The sequence below is a fragment of the Thunnus albacares genome, chromosome 2 (genome assembly GCF_914725855.1).
Source record: "Thunnus albacares chromosome 2, fThuAlb1.1, whole genome shotgun sequence".
NCBI lineage: Eukaryota > Metazoa > Chordata > Actinopteri > Scombriformes > Scombridae > Thunnus > Thunnus albacares.
In genome coordinates this window covers 3952421-3977768 of record NC_058107.1, presented here as the reverse complement: position 1 = coordinate 3977768, position 25348 = coordinate 3952421, and the positions used below count along the sequence as shown (strand labels likewise).

At 39.5% G+C, this 25348-nt stretch overlaps 1 protein-coding gene across 2 annotated transcripts in view; it reads left to right on the top strand.

Annotated features, from left to right (window-relative positions):
* Nucleotides 1-25348, top strand: part of apba1a (amyloid beta (A4) precursor protein-binding, family A, member 1a) — an 82652-nt gene that overhangs the window by 307 nt on the left and 56997 nt on the right. The window lies entirely within an intron of this gene.

The window sequence follows — 25348 nt, the reverse complement described above, 5'->3', positions numbered from 1 at the left end:
TATTGAGCTGTGGGGATGCGGTGTTGTCGCCGCTCGGTTTGTTGACTGTTTGAGGAGTGGCTAGGGAAAAAGATAACGGCGCGTTTCAGAGGAAATCCCATACTGGGATTCAGATCGAAAGAAACGCAACACTGGCGGTATGTGCGAGGCTTTGTGTCGGGCTGAAGCGCGACCGCCCGCTGGGTTGACATGAATGAAACGGCCCATAGAGGCCCTGTTGTTGGCAGGTGCAGAGTTCCATCACGGTTAACCACAGTCAACACGCACGTCTGGTTGAGTCTTTTCTAGACGCTTTCTGGGTTGGGTTTCTGTCAAACCAAGACTCTGGTTTGGCTTCCGTCACCTCAGGTGATGCACAAGCCTAAGTCCGACGTGTGTTCTGCAGAGGCCAGCCTGTCTGTGTGGCCTGGTTGTTGCTGATAGATGCTGCTGGTTAGTGTGTGGTTGTGCAGTCTGTTAGGGTTGCAGAACCTCTATCAACCTGGGAGAAGCAGGTTCATAAAAGGAACCATACTCATGGGGGTTCTCAGTCTAGCTTTATCTTGTACCAGCTTGTTTATTGCACTCAGCTGTCAGGTGACAGTCAGGGTGTCTCAGGTTTGTCTCCATAGTTCAGCACTGATGGACAATTTTCATAGAAAACAGTTTGACATGTGACAGCAGCAAAGGCACAGGTGTAAACAATAAAATTAATGATGGCTGAATTTCATTTGGCTGCTTCAGTTTCAGGGTCCTGGTATTGTGCATGCTGGCTCACTGTCACACTGTCATGGCATAGTGGGACTGAAATGAACAGAGCCATCATCAATGCTATAAGTAACACCTGGGCTTTTCCTGCTATAACAGGTGAAAATGTCTGCTGTGAAGAAGGCATACTCAGTGGACACCAGAGCCAGTGAACTGCCACACCATGGCAAATTATATAGTGATGAGCTACATACTGATATTGAAGTGAAAGTTTGACACTCATAATGTGGAGTATCCTACAGGTGATCAGATGGAGAAGCTGAATTCATCAGTGTGGTAAAAGTAGCAGCACTGAGACAGCCAGAAACTGAAGTGGGTCCAATATGCTGTTGAGGTGACTCAGCCTGTACAAATGTTGGGAATAATGGGTGACAAAGTAACATTACTGTAATTCCACTACTTTTGGTGGTAGCTAGTAATGTAAATAATTACTTTTTCAAATTAAATAATGTAATTACAATTACTGAAATTTAAATGGGCTCATTACTCGTTACTTTTGTAGTAGGTGAATATAGTGGACAACTGCAGAGGATGGCAGACAAACGCACGCACAACATCATCTGACCTTACCGTGTCTCAGATTAACATTGTAAAGTCACGTCATTGTAGCCAACTCGAGGTAAAACATTAGCTTTGTTTCTGGAGTTATAATATTGTATATTGTAAATAATACCTGTTACTGAACTGCCACTACTATTCCTGGTTTGAGTTGTGGATCTGCGGTAAAACCCGGCGTGGACTTATGAGTTGTCTTTTTTGTATGTTTGTGAAACTGGATGGAACTGAATTGATATGGTGTTATGAGGAAAACAAAAGGATCTTTTACTGAGTGGATTGAACTCAGATTGTGGGACAAGTTACACTTTTGCATTAAAAGTAACACAAAAGCTACTTTCCCTAGTAACTAATTACTTTTTATATGCAGTAATTGGTAAAGTAATTCAATTACTTTGAGAGAAGTAACTAGTAACTAACTAAACACTAATTTTCAGTAACTTGCCCAACACCGGTCTGTACAGAAGTAATAGACTGGTGGCTGGATGCAGGGATAGGCTCTGATTCTTCTGCCTACTCACAGTTTTTTATTAGAAAAGCAAGCAAAGCAAACATATACTGTACTAAGTATTTTTAACCCAATGTGGCTGTCTCCAGTTAAAACAGCGACAGCAGATTAGATCAGCTGTAGCTAATTAACGTTAATTATGTAACAGTTTAAAGGAAAAGTTAATCTGTTCTCTGGTTAATGTGCTCTCTGCAGTTGTTGACCTGTATCCACACATAGATTGTTTGTGAGTAAAGACACATCACTCTGTAACACCACTATACGACCATGAGTGAACTGTGTGTTTACCGTAGATAAAGCAGGAACATAGACTGTAGAAAATATGGATGTAATCACCCTGATGTCACCCATTGGTTTGTGGACTGCTGTTTTTGAAGCCTCGAGTTTAACAATTTAACCATCGCCAAAGATGACGGTAGTCATCTTTAGAGCCAGAAGTGACCATATTTGGATGAGAGGGTGGAGCTGACCCTATCACTAGCTGCTCGCTTGGTTAGCACGGTGTATTTATAGTCTATGTTAACTGTTATAATGCTAATGCTAATTTTTGCTAGTGAAAAACAGACCTAAAACCATTAAAACAAAATGTAATTACTGGGAAAAACTGAACATCCAACTCATTAGAGGGTCTTTTAGAACAACCAAATACTGAACAAGACTTTTGTAGGCAACCAAGATATTACAATTAATTTTCATGAACTGAAAACACACTGTGAAATAGCAGCAGCTGCGCCTATACTCTGTGAATCTGGGGTTATGCCATGGTTATGTTACGTAATGTTGTCACCATGGTAGGAACTTGTCAATCACAAGGCAGCCACGCCCAAAGGCATACCCTGCTTTATCATCTATTTTAATTTCAATGTGACCATAATTTTACAAAATGAACATCATGCTGCATTGAAGAAGACTCGAAACTAGCAACTTAGACCATAAATTCATTAGGAAAAAGTTTACTGAGGTAATAAATCAAGTGAGAAGTAGGATCATTTTCTCATAGACTTCCATGCAATCAGACTTTTGCAGCCAGTGGAGTTGCCCACTGCTGGCCATTAGAAAGAATGCAGGTTCAAGGCACTTCTGCATTGGCTTCACTTTTCAGACTGGGAGCTACCTGCTTGATTAGGACCAACAGAGTTGAGACGCTTCTTTAGAGAAATGGTTAGCTGATCACTTCACTTCCATTTAAGAATCTCCCAGTTAACTTTGATCCATAACATTGTAATCTGATCAGCTTCGTAGTTCTGAATCAGGAGCTTCAGTATTTGGAGTAAGTCACATACAAGAATACAGATACAGAATGTACAGATACATGTAATGAATGACCAGATATAGATGTTCAGTTTCTGCTATTACAGCTATCACATTATGTAATCCTCTCTATACTATGTAGTAACCATTTTAGGCTATAAGTATCAAAATATAGTATATGACAATAGTAACAACTTTACATAGCAGCATGATTCCAAGTAAGTGAGAGAATGTGCTGTAATCCCAGTACAATGCTGTTTGTGTTTATGGGCAGGTGTGGTGTCCACACCTTTAAATTCATAACACAGAGTGGCACACTCAATAAGTATTTATACCAACAGCATGGCAGACAACACAGTACAATATAGTATCAGTCATAAGGCTGATTCTGATTCACAATCTCGTTAAAAATCTGTTAATTGTAGGTCTGAACAACAAAAGAACCATAAACAACTTTCTTCATTTATTACAAAGATTTTTTCTTTTCATGATCTGTTATTTTCCCCCCATTAACTTTTATTATGGTTAAAGTAAGAAAGAGTCTGTCTGTCAGCAAGACACACATTTCAAACACGTGTTCTATCATTTATTGTGATTTCCATTCAGTCACATGTGAGGCTGAAAATTCCTGAGTGTTGGGTTTGATATGAGTTACATCATTTCTATTTTCCCTGAAACATTTCCAATAGATCATTTCTAATGTTCAATCCAAGACACCCGAATCATATTCTGGGTTATTAAATAATGAATTCAAAATATCAATAAATACACACTCAAATAATTAATAAATGATATAAATGCATTCTGCTTGTAGAAACAGTACACAGTATAAATACAGAATGCAGGAGTCTGTTAAACAGGTAACAGGCTGCAGAGAGAAAACACTGCTAGTCTGGCAGTGATAACTGTGAGCCTTTTTAGTATGTGCATATGTGTGCAAACAAACTATTAAAAATCTGTACAGCTGTTAAAGCAGACTGACAGCTGATCTAGCTGTGATCAACTGCTGCCATCATCAGAAATGGATGTCGCTTCACATGACGCTTCAGAGGAAAAGACATCTCATTTCTCTAAGAACATATTTCCTTGTTTCTCCTCTCCTTGCATGGTTTACTTGCATCTCTCCACGGATCCTTGGTGGGAGGGATGTAGACACAATAAAAAGATGCAAGTGAGGGAAATATGGATGCAATTAAGAGACTTGAGATGTCCCCTCTCTAGAAACGATCTGGTTCTCTGGGGCAGTTCACCACTTCCTAAACTAGTGGCAGTTTGAGAAGTAGCTCCTCTGTCTGCTTTGATCACTTGAGTAAAAATCAGAGGAACATTGAATTCATATGTGTATGTCCATTTTGATTAAGGTCAAGTTTACAGCATCTATAGCAACTATAAGTTAGTCTATTTAATTTCAGTGTCACTGGTGAACGGAGGAACGACAGTTGTTTTGAAGCTCTTACTGTTCACATGGTATGCCAGCACGATCCAAATACTGAAGTGAAACCTATACTGATGCCCAACATTGTATGAGGAAGTTGTCCAGCTGTATGTTAGTGGACTTGCCACTCTTTCTAATAAGATTTCCTCATGCAGTGGTAAACCAGACACATATTGAAGTCAGTTGAGGACACACCAAGAGGGAGGCCCACAAAGGAGTCACCATAATACCCTCATACCCTCTGCCTCTAACCTCACAGAGACTTTTCTGACAGAGAGTCAGAAAAGGTTGGGCTTATGGAGGTCTGGAACAGCTGGAAATTAGAGAAATAGGGCTACAACTAACAATTTACATATCAGACAATCTGTAGAACATTTTTTGGATGGACTAATAATTAATTAATTGTTTAATCTTTAGAATGACAGAAAATAGTGTAAAATGTCTGTTATAGTTTTCTCACAGCACACAGTGATATCCTCTAATGTCTTGTTTTATCTTAGCATCAATCCAAAACCCAGAGATTGTCACAGCTGTGTGTACAAGACAATAGGTGGATAACCCTAATGCAGACACACGACAGGTAACTTAAAGGGACTTTATTAGTTCAAAGTAAAAATGAAAAGACTTACAAATCCAGAGGGGTGAGGCAGTTGGAACAGGTAACTAAATGGCTTGAGGCACACTGTATGATGATCTGACAGGGAATGGATGGCAGAGGACTGGTATATAAGATACTGGGACTTGATACTTAGGTAATGAGCAGTAGGTTAGGATAATTGAGGAGTTGCAACAGGTGTGCAGATGGGTGTGGGAACCAGGCAAGAAAATCCAGGGACATCTGGTGGACAGGTGGAGAATGGCAAAAACAAGGGAAGAGAGAGAGTGGGGCTGAAGGCAAGGACAGAGGCAGAATGGGGAAAGGAAACTAAATAAACAGGACCGAAGCAGGAATCATGACAGATATGTTCAGTTCACAGTTTTATAAAACAGAGAAAACCTGTAAATCCTCAAATGTGAGAAACTGGGACAGAGTATTTTTGTCATTTAAACTTGAAACTAATCAGCACTTGAATGCACAGGACAAGGCGATAGAGAGAGTGGGTAGAGGTGAGCAATATAGCTCATACTTGGTTTTACAACCCTGTATTATAATCAGCAATCATTCCTTGAGTGGGGGTAGGTCTTTACTTGGTGTTTCGTTGATCAAGTCCGGGTTTCTTCTGTCAATGATTCAGTCCCATTTATGCGAACTGTAAATCATAACCAGCAGCAACAGAACTTCAGGGGGATCAGTCGATTCCAGGTTTCTTCTGTCAAAGACTCAGTCCTGTTCAGGGCTGGGTGATATGACCAAAATCTCATATCCCTATATAGTTCATTTCATATCCCAATAACAATACCTATCTTGATATTGTGTATATATTTATAGTATACATATATAGAGAGAGTAAAAAGCCAAGAAGACAAGGCCTAATTTATCAATGTAATCCACACAAAAGATAGACAGCCTCCAAATGATGAAAAGTAAAAGGTGTAATTTCTGTCACAACAAAATAAATGATAGAGCATAATATGAAATGCTAGATGTTTTTCTATCACCGCACGATACATATCGTCTTATCGCACAGCCCTAGTCCTGTTTATGCAGACGTAAATCTTAACCAGCAGTGGTGGTAGTGGTAGAAGCTTCACTGGGGTCATCAGGTCAGCACCCTCCTTGCTTGGTGTTTCGTTGATACACCTCCAGAGGGCTCAGTGGTGACACCTGGCGTCCCAGGTGCACCCCCCTCCACTTCTACCTCTCCTGCTGGCTGATGGTCATTTTGCCGCTCAGTTATTGTCCTTTCTTTTCAGCCAGAGCCAGTTGCTGCTTCACTCAGCAGCCTCTGCCAGTGACTTGATAGGCTATTGGAGGGCCTCTCCTTGGACTCCCGGAATCTCTTTCCCTTTCAGCAGCCTGGTGGTTGACATGGCCACAAAACTCCTCTAGCCAGCCTCCACAGGGAGCACCTGTGTTCTCTAGCCCTTTAGTTGTGCTTCAATTGCTAGATCAGAGTACTTCAGCTTTTTGCATTCATATGCTTCACCAACTGCAGTCAGTTCTACGATAAACAGGGCAATGTGTGAGACTGACCACAGGGTCAAAGTTTGGTTGTAATGATCTCCGGTGGGAAGGTGAGCCTCTGGTCTAGACTGACCTTTATCTTCCAATCCTGGGCTGTATCAAATAGGCTTGATTCTTTACCTGCAGTTGACCTCTTTGGTACCTTTCCTCTTGGTACAAAGGCCATGGTGTTTGAGAAGCCAGGGGCTGGGGCAGAGAGGGCGTTGTTGTTTGTCCTCCTTTCTTCCAGCACTATTGCCAGATACTGACGGACCTGGTTGTGCCTCCAGGTGTAGCATCCTTGAGTGAGGCTTGTCTTGCAGCTGGTGAGTATGTTGGGTATGTAGGGTTGCTGGTGTTTGGCAAAGGGGGCATGATGGGTCTTCCCCAAGCCACTGGTTCGGTTTCTTGGGACTGCGATGAACATCATAGATGGCTCTGATGATGAAGCCAAGTCTGCCTCCTTCCATTTCACAAAGATCCTTTCAGGCAAGCTTCCAGTGTTCAAGGTTTTCCCATCTTGTCCATCGGCCCTGTTTTGCTCTGTGGGCTTGTCTTTGCACATGGTTCTACCTCCTCCTGCTGCTGCTCTTTTACCACCAGCCGAGATGCCTGGTGTTCTAGGCAGTTGTTGCTCTGTGCCATGTGGATCTACTTGTGCCAAGCCCAAAGCCACCTCTTCAGTGCTGCACTTGGCCCACAATATCTCCGTGCCTGAGAGCAGAGTTTGCCTGCTGTGGGGTCCATTTTCTGCCTGCTACCACTCTTGGTGCTACTGCCTGTATTGTGGTGTCCTGAGCTTCTGTCAGGGTTATATCTATAGCCTTACCTTTGAGCATTTGTATTCTTCAGTAAGGCCAGTGATAGGCAGTTCCAGAGCCCCTTTCCCATACAAGTAGGGTTGGGCCGATGGGCAATGCCATAGTCATCGATCACTGAGTCTCTACCATAGTAACATCATTATTCAAAATCTGCCTCCCGTCGTCTGTCCATCTTTTGCATGGATTAAATTACTCTTACTGGATTTTTACTCGGGAAGCTTTTATTGCACTTGCAGTAATGTAAGGAATGTAGTTAGTTGTCGTCAACTCAACCTGGTTGACTGTCTCTCCTCTGCTCCGCTCCATTGAGTACACACAGACACACACACACTGAGTGCTCAGCCCCACCCATGGTGAAACAGAGGAGAGGAGAGAAACACAACAAGACCATAAATGACAGCAAAATGCATAAGAGACTATGTTTATTTATGTTATTTACCTAATTTCTGTGCACTTGTTTGATTTCAGCTCAGTGTGAGCATCTCCTGCTTTTATGTTCATACCATATAGTGGAAAACAGCTTAAACCCTCCCCTCAAACAACCCCCATTACCACAGTTAGAGAAGTCAGCTTTCCCATGGAAATGATGATGCTGTAAGCTATACATATGCAAACCAGCCAAGTAATAGGGGAACTGTGATTCCTGTTCTACATTTAATATTTCAAATGTGGAAAACCAAAAGTCAAGTTTACTAATTTAATTTGGTTCATGTTTTTTTTAATCATTTAGCCTATATTGCATAGGTTGCTTATACTCCATATACTGTCCATAGTCTCCTAATTAGTCATGGTTGTGTTTTGGGCGTAACATGCAATAAACCAATCAGAGTGTCATCTCCCATCCCCTTTAAGAGCCAGGTGTGTTTGCACCTTAGCGGATTGCCATTATGATGGCACATTTGCCAAGTAGTAAGAAGGGACACTTCTCTGCAGAGGAAATGGATCTGCTTGTGTGCAAATTTAATCCATAATAAGCACACGTACCCCTGCTGCTCCCGGACCCTCCTGTGGTCAGCCCCAGTGTGGTTTTTGAAAACAATTTTATTTCATTACTGTGATTAGTTAATTCTGATAAATGTTATGACTAAGCATTATGTCATGTATTTTTTAAAATATGTTAATGTACACAATAATAATCTTTCACATTGTAATCCTTTTATTTGTAATCTTTTACATGTCTGTGCGCTGCTGGGTGTCCTGTATGTGTAACAAGCAGAGTCTATGTTGTGCACCCGCCTATGTAGCCGCATATCACTGTCTCAATAATGCGCCCTTAAAATAACAGTGAAACGCTGCGCCATTGACTTCAGACCAGGTTTTTGTTGGTCAATAGTGCAATCAATTTCTGCTGACTCAAGATAGCAATGCGCCGACAATGTGCCTGACCACACCTCATTTTAAGAACAAACGCTCTGATGGGCGCAAGTACATTCGCTATTTAAACTGCTTTAAAAGCAAGCTGAATGTTAAAGCACAAGCGAAAAGCATCTCCAACCAGGTCTTGCATCCGCTGGGGCACTGAGCACTTGTTGAAATACTAGTGGTAAACTGAGACAATAAATATGGTAAATTGAGATCCCCCTATGATGTAGATACAATATGACCAGGTGCCCCAGAATCATAAGCGGAGCGACCGCGGGGGCCCTGCCCCACTCAGTAGGGGCCCTGCTGGGGACGCAGTGCTCAACCCCCTGGACGCAGCAGGAAAAGGAGAACTTAACTCTCGGCTTCATCTATTCATTCTCTATGGTAGTTCTTATCACTATCGATGTAATCCCTCCTCCAACCACAATGTGGACTGCAATGGCAGAGTGCCGCTGTCCGTATTTCTTCTCATTGACTCTGCGGGAAGTGAAGACTGCAGAAGCAGTAATTCAAAGTTTATGACTAATTTTGCTGAAAACTTAATCCAAAATATGAGATATTTGTGTCTTTTTATGTTTATGGTGAATGAAACTCGCCACACAAAGTTTCAGCTGCCTGAGGCTCATTAAGCTGCATGGATGAGGCCAAACTATCCAACCTCACTTTGCTGTGTGTTGAATGGGACATAAACACTAATGAGGACAAAGTGGTTGGCAGGTTTTCCACCATGAAGGAGAGGAAGATGAAGTTTTTAAAAGGGACCGTGATATGTACAACGTTTGTTAAACTGTTTGGATTATTTTGAGGATGGAGAAATACACAAATGGACTAACGTTAGACTAAACTACAGCAGTCTAAGCAGGGAAAACAACTGGTGAGTGAAACATCCATAATTAGTCTTTATTAACTTAAATTCTGGTTATGAAGAAATCAGTCAGCATATTAGATTTATCTGTTGTTTAACTCCATGCTTATCTCAGCATGTATTTGAACAGGCCTTGTAGTGTTGTAGACCACTGTGTCTCTTTTATGTCTATGTTATTCCCATGTAAGAAAGACATGGTACTGAGACAGAGCACCTGGCTTGTCGCTGTCTATTGGCGGTGGTGCTGAACCATTTATCAATAATTGTATGTAGAGCACGACATGCAGTCCTTAGTGCTGAAACATTTGAACGCAGCTGGCAACCTGTTTTCTTTTCTTTTCTTCAGAACAAGCTTGTCTGAAAGTGGCTGCACTGTATGTTTCCTTAGACATAGGCTTGCATGGCTCAATAACGATTTGTGATTATGACTAGGATATATCAGCTATTTTACAGTTGTGAATTTTAAAATGACTGTTTCAGAAGGGCCCTTTAGAATGCTCTGCACCCTCTGTGCTGAGAGTCTAGCTCTGCCCCTGGCCAGAATGCACCACATGTTCCTCTGAATATTTCCAGGGGTCTAGTGAATGAAACCATGGTACAGAGGGGACTGAGGTAGTCCCGGCACTACCTCAGAACTGTTGTTTTTTGTCAGCTTATCCTGACAAAGAGCTTTTTTTTTCTCTTCTCCCAGGCTTTCTCTAAGTAACTGGCTACTTTATACTCAGTCTTCGTGCATCATCTATATTTACAAAATCAATATCTATTTGTATCTTAGTAACAAAGTATTGTGCAGTTCCCAGTAAGAAGGACAATAGAAAACAATACGGGATTAATTTTCTTATCATTTAGACAGCATATTGAACAAATCAGCTTTTCTTCTTCTGGATAAACAACATCCAATTTCAATCAAACAGTAAGTGGTAAACAACAGCTGGGCACATTGAGATCTTTGCTTTTTAGACAAATTATAATTGTCAGTACCATATTAATTTTTTTTTTTTTTATCATCCTAAGTATACACAGTTTTGGTTTTTGTCCATTTATCATGTTCAACCATATCACTCAGGCCTGGGCTCTAGTAATATGATTCCAAAACTTGCTCACTTTTTGGAGATTAAACCAGCATTGAGTAAATGAGCAGTATACTGTATGTTTGTCATAAATTGTTTGTCCATGTGTCAGCCTGTGGCCTCTGGCCTAATTCTGCATGGTCACTGGGTTTTAGGGTAGATGTGTGCTTTGGGCACAGTCAGGAATCTGTGTGGGTGGTGATCAAGGTGAAGTTAATGTCAGAGCTACAGGCACCTCCACCTCCTCTCAGCTCACAACATGAGAAGACACTGAAAACTGAAAGCTTTCTCCATGTGATGCAACACTGGCAGTCAGTCCAGATATTAGAAATCACACTTTTACCACTGCCTGTTGGTAAACTTGCAATTCATTGCACGTCAAGAACATTGTCATACAATATCGACTTACTTGGGTTTGTGCAAACTCACAGGAATGGAACTGTATCTTCCAGTTCGCTTCTGTTCCACTATCTTATAAACACACATTTTTTGCAATGATCCCTCAAATGTGAATTAACACTTGTGACAAAGATATGTAATGGATGGCATGATATTTTACAGTTTAACAATAAACTTTATTGTACAAAATGACATCAGTGCACTGAAACCGTTAACTTCACTGGGAATTTAATAATTATAAATAAATTATGAATAAAAAAACACAGGACAAAAAACATGTATATATTAAACTTGAATTAAGAAAATGGATCAATTATACATAAAATGCTGCCTATACAGCATTAGAAAAATGAAAAAAAATATATAGGCGCATATCAGACAACATATACGCCGATATCGATATATCTGTGATAGGCCAATGTCTCTAATGTGCAAAGTTCTGTAATGTTTGAGCTCCATAGCACTCTCATTTTGAAACAAAGTTTATTTGATGTGCATGAAGCTCTGTGGGTTCATTGCCCTCCTCAGTATCGACATAATTCACTCAACAGGAAGTGAGCCATTTTGGATTTCATGCGTCAATTGTCACTTTACAAACACATGTTTGAGGCCTTTAGAATTAGCGGAACCTTATGAAACTTTGTAACTATGTTTGAATTAGTAAGTATTGCAATTAGTATCACAATTGGGCTAGGGCATGGCACATTGGCGCTATAGCGCCCACTAATTACTTTTAGCATTTTTGACATGCTAGGGGTGCTTGAAAACTCACAAAACTTTGCACATGCATCAAAAGTGGCGTAACTTGATATCTGATATGGGTCTTGGGTATGGGTGTGGCAAAAGGGCTTGAGGGCGCCCCTAGAAAATTTCAAAGTCAAAGCCCCCACCTTTAAATTTGATGTAGATGTACAAAATTTGGTAGGCAGATGTAACATTTCCAGACTTCAAAAAAAGCCTCTTGGAGCCATACCCTAAGTCGAACAGGAAGTCATCCATTTTGAATCTGCTACTACTGCATTTTTTCCGCAAAGTGAAGCTATTGACAGGTGTTGTATTTTAAGGAACTTTTACTAGAGATTTAACCTGAGCGACTTCAAATTTGGCAGGTTACATATTAACACCTTTGTGATGCTAAATTGTAAAGCTTCTTAGTTTTCATGGAACGCCCTTGGCCTGGCGTGCTGTACAATTTTGCCCAAAACATGTTTGGGGCATTAAACAGGAAGTTGTTGTAACTCGGCTTTACATTGTCCAATCTGCTCCTAATGTCTCATGCTTGATAAGAGTCCAGGCCTGAACACATCTACATGTCAATATTGAGTCATAGTCATAGCGCCACCTACTGACAACAGGAAGTGCTACACCGATTACATGGTGTGGTCTACACATGATATAGAGCAATATGAATTATGATTAGTGGGTGTGCTGTAGCGCCGCATAGTGGACACAGTAAGTGATAGTTATCTCCTTCATGCAATGTCCCATATTCATCAAAATGTATATTCCTGTCAGTTGCCTTCTGGTAAATGTATTGCTGCATCAATATTTCACTTATGTAGTATTGTCTCCTAGCAACAGGAAGTGAAGCCTTAATGACACATAGTTCATCAAATATATACACATTTTCCAATGTCATTTCCAGTGCCACGTACTGCACACAGTAAATAATATTTTACCCATTCACACAGTGTCTAGTAATCCTGACAATTCAGAGCCATGTGAACAGTTCTCCAGTATTGATACCACAGCTGCCACTCCCTCCAACAGGCACAGGGTGCGAGGGCCTGTTCATTGTTGCTTGCAGCTTTAATTATCATTGTTCTGAATTACAATTGACTATGCAAGCTAGCAAACAAAACAAAAACAAATGATGTAACATGTATTGGGCTAAATTAATTTTTGATAGTCACAATAGCCTGTTACAATGAAATTTTCATTTATTTATATTATTATATTATTTATTTATATTTTATCCAGTTCATCCATTCATCAATACTTTCTGTTTCTGTTTTTATCTATATGGTGCAAGCTACAGAAAAGCCTTTTCCAAACATTATTCATGTTAACAGATTCAAAACGCTGATTAAAAACATGCCATCTTTGATGAAGCAGTAAAATGATACAGTGACGTTGCTGCAGAAACAAGAGAAACGATGAGAGGGAGGGCAACCTTTAGTGTCATTTACTTCTCTCAGTGTGCACATGTTTATTTCTAGTGTTTTTCTGCTTAATAATCCCTCTTTTATTAATAGTTCTAGCCAGCTGTTTTGTTGCGTGATGATCAAACAGTAGCTAAGGGGATAAGTAATTCTGAAAAGGCACTGTGTCTCAGTTTCTCTGGTGAATATCAGACATGTGTTTCCAATCCACTGACTGTAACTGTAACATACTAAAATGCGAGTCGTGGATATATTGAATATTATGTCAGTTTGGCAGAATGACTATAACGCTGTATGCTAACAAACAGGCATGTCTGTCATGACTGCTGTCAGGCTTATTTAGCTTATACAAAAAGGTGAAATCAGGGGGCAAAACCCCGACAAAGATCTTGCAGGTTGAAACTTTGCAAAAAATACTTGTGAACTTGCAAATTTCATTGTGTGGACAGCCTCTTCTTTTCCATGTTGCTGTTTTTGTCCTGCACATGTACCCAGCAAGGGTTGGATCTGCACATTATGTACTTTCTTTTGCTTTTTTGTTATCACTCAAGTCACATATTTCACTCACAAATAAGCACCTTTCCACAAATTCACATAACAGACATACAAACACTGACTCTGTTCTGCTCTGCAGCAGTCAGCTGAGCTATGAAGCTTTCAGTTAACTCACAGAGATGAGTGTGTTGCCAACAGTGGAGTCACAGTGCTCTCCAGTGAACAAACTAAAATAGCTTTCCATTACTTCAATTTCGTATAACTTATTAGCCGCTATAAACACACATACAGATTTATCTGCAATAAGCTCAAAGTGTCTGCTAAAACCAAGGAATGATGAAAGCATATTGAGATAATTTTTTTTTTAATTAGTTTATTTGTCAGGGACAATGCAAAAAACATTGTAACAGGTTAAAATAACATGAAACAGATGTATTGCATATAGGATTTATAGCCAAGGCTAATTTGCAACCCCTGTCCCTGGTTAGGCTTTTCTACTTAAAATAGTCATAACATGTCACTACCAGAAATACATTAATTAAATAAAGCTCATAATAAATAGTGACATTCTCAATAACAACAGTATTTACATCATATAACAATCAATTTACATGTGTTGCATATGTATACATGTATGTTCCCTAATTCATGGCAATGATGTGTCTATGTGCATAATATTTATCGGTGTATGTGTCCGTGTACATACATGCATAATCTGTATCAGTGCATGTATGTTTATCTGTATGTATCTGTTCGTCTATCTATGTGTACATGCACATGGAGACAGATCACAGATCAGTGATCGCAGGTTTGGTTTTGTTTCAGCCAATGTTTCACCTTTTCATTAAATGTTTTCAGATCAGTTTGTATTTTTATTTCTGTTGGTAGGGCATTCCAAAGATGTATCCCTTTTACTGAAAAAGATGACTGACCGAAAGTAGTTTTGTGCTGTGCCATCCTGCAGTTGCCATTTGCTGATCCCCTTGTGGTTATTCTATTGTTGTTTATTTTTGTTACATATGGACAAAGTATAGCTGGGGCAAGATTATTCAAACATTTAAAAAACAGTTTGATAAAAGAAAACTTGATAAAACTGTCATAACTAAGCAACTTGTACTTTTGCAAAATTATACAGTGGTGCCATTTCATTGGTTTTTCATCCATTATTTTCAGTGCTTGTTTATATAATGATTTAACGGGTTTAACAGTTGACTGTGAAGCCTGACTCCATACAGTAACACAATAAGATAAATGTGAAAATATCATGGCATGCATAAACAGTTGAGCTGCCTTAAGGGGTATGTAATGTCTTATTATTCTAAAACAGTTCAGATTGGTCTTGACTGTCTTTCATAGCTTTTTGACATATTTATCAAATTTGAGTTGGGAATCCAAAATAACACCTAAAATTTAAAGTCACTTACTTCCTTTATTTCCTCTTGATCTATTTTGATTATAAACTTGTCTTTTGTTTTCCTTCTCATGGAGAAACACATTGACACAGTCTTTTTAAGATTCAGCGTTAGATGATTGTTTTTAAGCCATTGGGATACACCTTCCATTTCATTTGTTGTGTCATCAGCATACATTTGACAACCAGCTCTTTTACAACTTATTGGCAAATCATTTATGTATTAGCTGAAAAGCAGAGGCCCCAAGATCGAGCCTTGTGGAATGCCCATTCTGGATCGTCGGGGGATTGATAATTTTGAATTGATTTTAACATGTTGCTCTCTACATTCAAGATATGATGCAAACCAGCCAATTGCTTGCTCAGAAAAATTAAAAGTGTTAAGTTTGTTCAGAAATATGTCGTGGTTCACAGTGTCAAAAGTCTTTTTGAGGTCTGAAAACATTGCTCCCACAACATTAGCCTTGTCTAATGAGCTCTTGATATTTTCAGTGAGGTAGCAGTTTCTGCCATTTCTGTTGAGTACTCTGACCTTAATCCGAACTGTTTAGGATATATAAGTTCATTACTTTCAAGGTGGTCAACCAATTGTTCTGCAATAACTTTTTCCAAGACTTTTGAGAAAACAGGTAAAATTGAAATTGGTCTATAATTTCCATGTTGGTCTGGTGCTCCAGCCTTAAGAATTGGCGTTATGATCGCTGTTTTCCAGCTTTGTGGGAATTTAGCAGTTCTAATAGAGAGGTTTATCAGATGGGTTATAGGTTTGATCAGCATGGAGCTGTGTGTTTTTAATAAGAGCAGTATCAAACCCCAACAAATCCTTTTACTTTGAATTACTTAATTTATTAATGATTTTACCCACTTTCTCTTGATCAACCTCCTTAATATAAAAAGATTGTGATGAATCTGTGGTAATGATAACCTGTGATAATTTTTACTGGTTCAAAATTTTCAGCAAGCCCCTCCACTGACTGAATGAAGTAATTATTAAATTCATTTGCAATTTCTGTACTCTCAGTGCTAATCACTCCATTTACTTCCATCCCCAGTACTGATTTTTGTTGTCTGGGTTTAGTAATACTGTTTAGGTGTTTCCAGAGAGAGGTGCTATTTCCTTCAGATTCCACAATGGCTTGTGTAAAGCATGTAGTTTTTGCCTTTCGCAGTTCTCTAACCACCATATTTCTCAGACCTTTAAAAATGAGAAAATCTGTATTTAATTTGGCGGACAGTGACTTTTTCAGTGCAAGATCTCTTTTTTTCATTAACTGGCGAATATCATTATTCAGCCAGGTTAAAGAGACTCCTCTTCGCTTGCATTTAAAGATTTGTGTATATTTCTCCATCAGTTCTGTGAGTATTTTTATCACAGTGTTACAACAGTTGTCTAAGTCACTGGTTTGTAAAACATTATTCCAGTCAATATTATTTAGTTCATTTTCAAGTTTTTCATTTTATTTTTAGGAATGACTGCAGTCCTTGATGTGTGTTCATTCATAAATATGGGTAGACGCTGTTTTGTTAGTTTTCTCACAATCAGGGTCATGTTATGGTCAGAAAGGCCCATTAATAAATTATAGGTCCTTGTGACTCTTTCGAGTCTGTTTGTGACAATCAGATCAATCATGGTTTTACTCATTCAAGTGATTCTTGTTGGACGCTTTACCATCTGTTGAGAATTATGTTTTGACAATATCATTTTCAACTTTTGTTTGCAACTTTTATCTAACCAATTAATATTAAAGTCTCCAAAAAAGAGAGATTCAGAGCGAAAATTTGACAGTTTGAGCAATTCATCTAAATCATGATAAAAAGAGATGTCATGTGATGGTGGATTGTACAAGATTACAATGTTAAAATTCATCTTTGAGGACAATATACTGTTTAGGTGTTTCCAGAGAGAGGTGCTATTTCCTTCAGATTCCACAATCGGTTGTGTAAAGTATGTAGTTTTTGCCTTTTGCAGTTCCCTAACCACCATATTTCTCAGACCCTAAAAAATGAGATGTCATGTGATGGTGGATTGTACAAGATTACAATGTTAAAATTCATCTTGGAGGACAATATTACATTTAAGGCTAAACATTCTAAAGGTGTGTCTAGTTTGATTTCATTGCATTTAAAAGTGTCTCTGACATACAACAATACTCCTTCCTCCCCTGCCAGATGATCTATCCTTTCTGTAACAAACATAGCCGGGAACATCAATCATGCTGGTTACAATATTACTGTTAAGCCAGGTTTCACTCACAGCCAGGAAATCTAGATTAGAGTTCGTCAGAAGATGATGAATTTGATCTCCTTTTGATATTATACTCCAAATGTTCAGGTGTCCACCCAGAATACCTTTAGGTTTTGACATAGAGTCCCATATCACCTTTGCATGATTTACAGTCTGGAAAATCTAAATTCATTTTGTTTTTCACTTTCCTCAGATATGAACAGTGTTGCAGTTTGTTTCTCTTTGGGATTATTTTTATTTCCATCAAGTGGTCAGCAACAAGCAGACAGCTTGACTGCTGACCACTAGCTTTGGTTTTATCCTGTTTGTTTCAGGCCCTCAGAGTCTTTGTCAGTAGACACTGGCTGTGGCAGCCTGCAGTCAGCTGCCTGCTCAGGCAGAGGGAAGATAAAATAAGTGGACATCTTGGCAGTCATGGAAAAAGAGCCCTTTGCCACTGGCGAATAGCGTCTCTATTTGTTCAGAAAGGTTCCTGCTGGTGTGTGTATCAGTGAGCAGACTGGATTTCCCCTGAGAGGCCGGCCAATCCTATGGCCTCCTCAGTGGGAGTGCTCTCAAGTTGGGCAAATACATTAGGAACTGGTGAAATACTGAATCCATTAGGTGATGTAAATGTCTTCCTCCTCAGCATTCAAGGTAGCCTGAAGCAAATAATCCAGCTCTAAAAGCACAGTGGCTGTCAGCTACAAAGTGGCACAAAGGCTGAAACACGATGAGAGGAAATTTTGTGTCAGCTGAAGGCGTTTAGATTTTGTGACCGGTTCAAGATGCAGCCAGATCAGATGCGATGGATGCAGGCCTTGTCACAGAGCAGTGGAACGTGTATGGATCCATTATGTATGGATCCTATAACGTGCATATACTTTTGTCAGCATTGTTTTTGTGATGCAGTACTTGCTCACCTCTGGGGGATGAAAGGTTGATGCGTAGGATAAAGTTGATAAGTAACAAAAAATACTGCAAACTCAGCAGGCTTGCGCTATACTTTATGAAAATTATAGTGATCAAGCTCATGCAAACAGTATATATATCATGATATGGACATTATGGAAGTATTATATAGATTAAATCAGGACTGGGTTATATATCAAATTTATTTGATTAATTTGAATTTTTGTTTTTGCACGATGTGTAAAATGTCTAAATCATAAAATCAAGATTTTAAAATATGCACAAAAAGGTTATTTTTTATAAAAAGTATCAGAGATGTTAGCTGCTACATTAGTTGTCTTGAGCCATGACAGTCCTGTTATTGTAACTGTGATGTGATAAGTTACACTTCATGTTGGCCTGCTGCAGTTTACAGGACTGTGGTGACTCCAGGTGGTGAATTTAACAGTCACATCTTAAAGAAGGACAGACTGAAAAACACTCTGCACACTGATCTGTTCTCTCAGTTTGTGTTAGTTGATGAGGTATTATTTCTGGTTACAGAGTTGAAGTACTGGGAGTCGACTGAACAGTTTCCAGATTCCAAGTTGTTCAGTTTGTCTCTACCTGCTGGGTAGCTAACGTGAGCTAGCAGCAGTCTGCAGATATCAGGCTGATGTCTTGTACAGCAGACCCTACTTAGTTGAAGCATCTGGTACTGACAGTCAGTAGCTGTGTGGGATAACCTGTATTTTATCTGTACTGATGACAACCTGCAGGTGGTGCAGGCTTTTTATTATTCTTGCTCAACTGTCTAAAAAAATACAATTTTTCAAGCCAGCATTTTGCAGGGAGACAAAAATCGATTAAAATAGTGAATTGACCCTAAATTCACAAAAAAAAGAAGAAAGAATTGATTTATTCTTTGGTCATATCACCCAGCCCTAGATTATGTGTTATTTTGATTACAAGCAGCCTGTGGATTTTTGGTCGTGTGATCTAGTCTAAACAAAATATTCTAAATGTATAGCCTAATATTGTTGCACCCATTCTGGATGTCTAAGAGGTTGCACTGTGGCCTGTGTGTCAGAACGTTGTGGGTTTGAGTCCTGGTCCTTGCTGTGCCAGACTCTCTCTGTTCTCCAGGCTCTTTGTGTTTAAGACTGTAGATAGTAGGGAGTGTGCGTCCAACTGTGTTAGTACTGTGACAGAGTGGTGACCAATGGCCCGGCGCATGCTAGGATAGACTCTAACTGCCTGACACCATTCAAGTGGAAGGAGGAAATTGACTGAAGGAGAGGACATGATGGATGTTAGAGCTGAAGATTGGGCAGGGAGGAATGATGGTTGGTGTGAGTGATTATTAGTGGTAAGACAAATAATCCATACAGTACTGTATTTTGATACAATCACTGGTTAAACATTATTGATGCTATGGCAAGAAGAGTATTGTGATACTCGAGATAAGGTTTGGTGAGATCATATTTTTTCAATCTTCTGTTTTTGCATTTTCCCTTTTTTTGTTGCATTTTGCCTTCACTTGATTGTAACAGTGGAGAAACAGCAAACTGCACAGACTGAGAGGGTTATGACAGGCAACAAAGGTCTGGCCCCCACTTCTGATAATATTTATATTACGTAAGTAATTAGATTTAAAGCAGTATTGATCATTTATTACCGTATAAAGATGTTATGGTATTTTTTCCTCATATACTTCTTTAGTATGGATTGATAACTATCATCATGTCCTAAGCCCCATTGAGACTGGATGTCTGTCTGGAGGGGAGGTGGGGTGATTTTATCATTACCTGCTGGTCAGTGATTTTAATCCATTCCCTCTCTGTATGTGGCTCACAGACAACTATCACTGAATTACTTTGGTACTGAAGAAAGCTTCTGAAGCCTCTTATTTCTATGGTTTCCAAAGCGGATTTATGGAGGTCTATTGGCGATAGACATCAGAGATAATGATATCCTCAGGAAGTGCAAGTCACCCTGAATGATATCAATATGTGTTTCATGTCTGTGTGTTCAGATCTGATTGAGTTATTACGCTGAGAAAGAGGATGATTTTACCTCTTCTTCTCCTCACTCATTATCTTTGCCTCACCTTCAACTCTCCGGCGCCCCCCTGGGGAGGCTTCTGGCTTTGTCCTGCTGAATGTCCATGTCTATTATAGACTAGATCCTGTTGACCTGTTACGTATTTTGTTGAGTTGTGTACTTATGTTATCCCAAATGTTTCCAACAATTTTCAAACCCAGGGAAATCCATAAGTTTAATCATCGTAACAGTCTGTGTCATTTGGTCGCCGGTCAATGGCATCGAACCCCCTCTACCAAAGAGTATACAAGCACAAGATGCATGTGTCAGGGACATGGTTGATCGGGGATCATAAATGGACTTTTATTCGGTTTTAAGCCACGTTTTTATGATAAACGTTTTAGATCTTGTTTGATTGATTGATTGATTGATTGAGAGACCCCTAGTGGCAGAAATTAGATATTATAGTGCGTTAAATAGATAGTGCGTTTAAAGCTATAATATGTAACTATTACGCATTAAAATGTCCAGAAACAACTAGACCCGTATTATATATTTTGTTAAGTTGTGTACTTATATTATCACAAATGTTTCCAACAATTTTTTAACCTATTGCATGCTCTTTGACTTATCGGTAATTTAAAATGGAGAAGGACACTAGTGAGCAAAGCCATGCTGATTGGATAATCATGACACTAAAACATCTGAGAAGCAGTGTGTGGAAGTGTTTTGGGGTTGATGGCAAAAATGGCAAAACTTTGCCAACTTTGTAAAAAGCAGCTGCCTTACTCCACAACATCAACAAATCTGAAGATTCAGCAGCTAGTGTACCAAATAAGTGAGGCCGTGAAGGCAACAAACGTGCGGAGCAACTCTACAAGCTTGTCTGACCACAAAATACTGTTTGATTGATTTTTTTTTTTAAATGTGAACAATTCATTATATTAATTGCTATTGTCATATTTTATTGATAAAATAATAATAATAAATGAGCTAAGGGTGATCAAAATTAATCTGAACAAGTTTCAACACCCATGCAAATATTAGCATTTGAGTCTGAGATAACTAAGTTACTAAGTCAAAAAAATGACTTAATACACTTTTTTACACATTAAACATTAAATACTGATGAGAAACTTCTCAAGGAGAGACTAGGATGATAGATGCAAGTCATGTAACCGCCGACAGATTTTCCTGATCTGTCTTAACTGAGAAGTGGCTGTCTGCTTACAGAGAAAGGTGTGTGTGTGTGTGTTAACATTGCATCGCACTGAAAAAGTAGCAACCTGTCAGATCTCACAGCAAGTTATAAACTCTGAACTATGTACGTTCATAGGTAGCTAACACTATGCAAAAATATCCTGGTTAGAGATGTCAACAGATAACCACCAAGTATATTTTTGACCAATTATGCATGACGGTCTATAGGTTAATTCACATACACACTCCGCTAACGGCTAAACAAACACTGGTGTAAAACCGCCTCCTACACGGAGTGTTGCATTGTGGTTGGTTTGTTGCTAGGCTAGTGAGTGTCTTAAAGTCTGTTTACAGTCAGTGTGTTAGAGTCAGTCAGCACTAAAAGTGTTTTGTTAGTCCAATTTAATTTGCGGGAGTTTCTAAAGGCTTGAGTTATGTGTTTTTCTGCCACAGAGGAAATAAATTCATGACGAGTGAAAATGAGTCCAAAGTGTTTTCTGATGTCACAGGCGGTTGCTAACTGCTGGAAAAAACCACTTTCAAGAGCCTGGTAGGAGAGCTTTACTGGTAAACTTAAAAACACAACGTGTATTAATATTTACACTGTACAGTGTTTAGCCGCTTGTGCTTATCACGTAACGTTAATCGTTAGCTAATCGTTAGCTAACATTAGCTAACGGGTTAACTGTTAATGTTTACGATAACGTCAGTTACACATACATTTGCGGGACTGGGAGAAATCTAGAGCTACTGTTCATGTCCAGCGTGATGACGGAGACACTGGGAAATGTTGAGTCTGTTTATTTTCTGCGTTGCATGTAGTTTTAAATGGGGAAATCTGCAACTTTCTTTTAAGGGCACAATGGCCAGTTCAAGATGTGCCAAATTGGCCGTGTGGGTAGTTAATTTTAGAAGGGGCATTACGGCCACACTCTGGGGCATTCACAGTACTGGCTGTATATATATATATATATATATATATATATATACATTCATACACACACACACACACACACACACACACACACACACACATGAATATACAGTACAGACCAAAAGTTTGGACACACCTTCTCATTCAATGAGTTTCCTTTCTTTTCATGACTATTGACATTGTAGATTCACACTGAAGGCATCAAAACTATGAATTAACACATGTGGAAATATGTACTTCACAAAAAAGTGTAAAACAACTGAAAATACACCTTATATTCTAGTTTCTTCAAAGTAGCCACCTTTTGCTCTGATTACTGCTTTGCACACACTCTGCATTCTCTTGATGAGCTTCAAGAGGTAGTCACCTGAAATGGTTTTCACTTCACAGGTGTGCCCTGTCAGGTTTAATAAGTGGGATTTCTTGCCTTATAAATGGGGTTGGGACCATCAGTTGTGTTGTGCAGAAGTCAGGTGGATACACAGCTGATAGTCCTACTGAATAGACTGTTAGAATTTGTATTATTGCAAGAAAAAAGCAGCTAAGTAAAGAAAAAAGAGTGGCCATCATTACTGAAGGTCAGTCAGTCAGTCCGAAAAATTGGGAAAACTTTGAAAGTGTCCCCATGTGCAGTTGCAAAAACCATCAAGCGCTACAAAGAAACTGGCTCACATGAGGACCGCCCCAGGAAAGGAAGACCAAGAGTCACCTCTGCTGCGGAGGATAAGTTCATCCGAGTCACCAGCCTCAGACATCGCAGGTTAACAGCAGCTCAGATTAGAGACCAGGTCAATGCCACACAGAGTTCTAGAAGCAGACACATCTCTAGAACAACTGTTAAGAGGAGACTGTGTGAATCAGGCCTTCATGGTAGAATAGCTGCTAGGAAACCACTGCTAAGGACAGGCAACAAGCAGAAGAGACTTGTTTGGGCTAAAGAACACAAGGAATGGACATTAAACCAGTGGAAATCTGTGCTTTGGTCTGATGAGTCCAAATTTGAGATCTTTGGTTCCAACCACCATGTCTTTGTGTGACGCAGAAAAGGTGAACGGATGGACTCTACATGCCTGGTTCCCACCGTGAAGCATGGAGGAGGAGGTGTGATGGTGTGGGGGTGCTTTGCTGGTGACACTGTTGGGGATTTATTCCAAATTGAAGGCATACTGAACCAGCATGGCTACCACAGCATCTTGCAGCGGCATGCTATTCCATCCGGTTTGCGTTTAGTTGGACCATCATTTATTTTTCAACAGGACAATGACCCCAAACACACCTCCAGGCTGTGTAAGGGCTATTTGACCAAGAAGGAGAGTGATGGGGTGCTGCGCCAGATGACCTGGCCTCCACAGTCACCGGACCTGAACCCAATCGAGATGGTTTGGGGTGAGCTGGACCGCAGAGTGAAGGCAAAAGGGCCAACAAGTGCTAAGCATCTCTGGGAACTCCTTCAAGACTGTTGGAAGACCATTTCAGGTGACTACCTCTTGAAGCTCATCAAGAGAATGCCAAGAGTGTGCGAAGCAGTAATCAAAGCAAAAGGTGGCTACTTTGAAGAAACTAGAATATAAGACATATTTTCAGTTGTTTCACACTTTTTTGTTAAGTATATAATTCCACATGTGTTAATTCATAGTTTTGATGCCTTCAGTGTGAATCTACAATTTTCTTAGGCATGAAAATAAAGAAAACTCTTTGAATGAGAAGGTGTGTCCAAACTTTTGGTCTGTACTGTATATATATTGGGGGGGGGGGGGCAAATTAAAGGAAAAACTGGTCCAGGCCTGAATGCTTGACCCCTACAGTGAGGGGATCTGGTGGCTCTGTTATGCTGTGGGGGGCATTTTGCTGGCATGGATTGAGTCCACTTGTCATCTTAGAGGGAAGAGTCACTGCAAATCAATACAAAGTTGGTCTGAGTCATCACCTTTATCCTATGATGAAACATTTCTATCCTGATGAGAGTGGTCTCTTCCAGGATGACAAGGTCACAGGGCACGAGGGGTCACTGAATGGTTTGATGAGTATGAAAATTATGTGAATAATATGCTACGACCTTCACAATCACCAGATCTCAACCTAACTGAACACCTATAGGAGATTTTGGACTGATGTGTTAGACAGCGCTCTCCACCAACATCATCAAAACACCAGATGAGGGAATATCTTTTTGAAGAATGGTGTTCCTCAGCCTTGGCATTGATTCTACAAGTCTCTGGAACTCTTCTGGAGGGATGACCACCATTTTACCATACATAAAAATATATATAAATATATATACTCTACTGAACGGTAAGACGCTCTGTCTGACAACTGACAGATGGACATTGCCGGTCATATATATTTTTAACAGTCACAGCAAATTGTGTCTGAGATGCATTATAAATAGGTTGAGCTCAAATTAATTCAAACAATCTACTTTTTAGTTTGAATTCATTTAAACTTGACTTTTTGTAAAAGGTGACAGCCCTACAAGTGACACCTTCACATTACACATTGTCATTGTTAATATAAATACAGTATATGAATTGGTGTAGCTTTAACAAATTGTAATTTGAATAAATTTGACAGTCATTACTATTATATATTCAGAAAATGTAAATACTTAAAGTGTCATGTCTAAAATTTAATTATCCCCAGGATCAGGTTTTAGTAGAAATAGGAGAGATGAATGTAACCCTTTGTGCCAGACTACAGTAGACAACAGATATGCTAGTAAAACAAAAGCTAACCTTGAATTGAAGCAGGACTTCAGGACTGTGTTACATCAGCTGTTCGTGAATTCATCACTATGTTTGTGCGTAAATCCTCCCGAAGTAATTAGTAATTACTAACTAGGGCTGGGCGATATGACCAAAATCTCATACC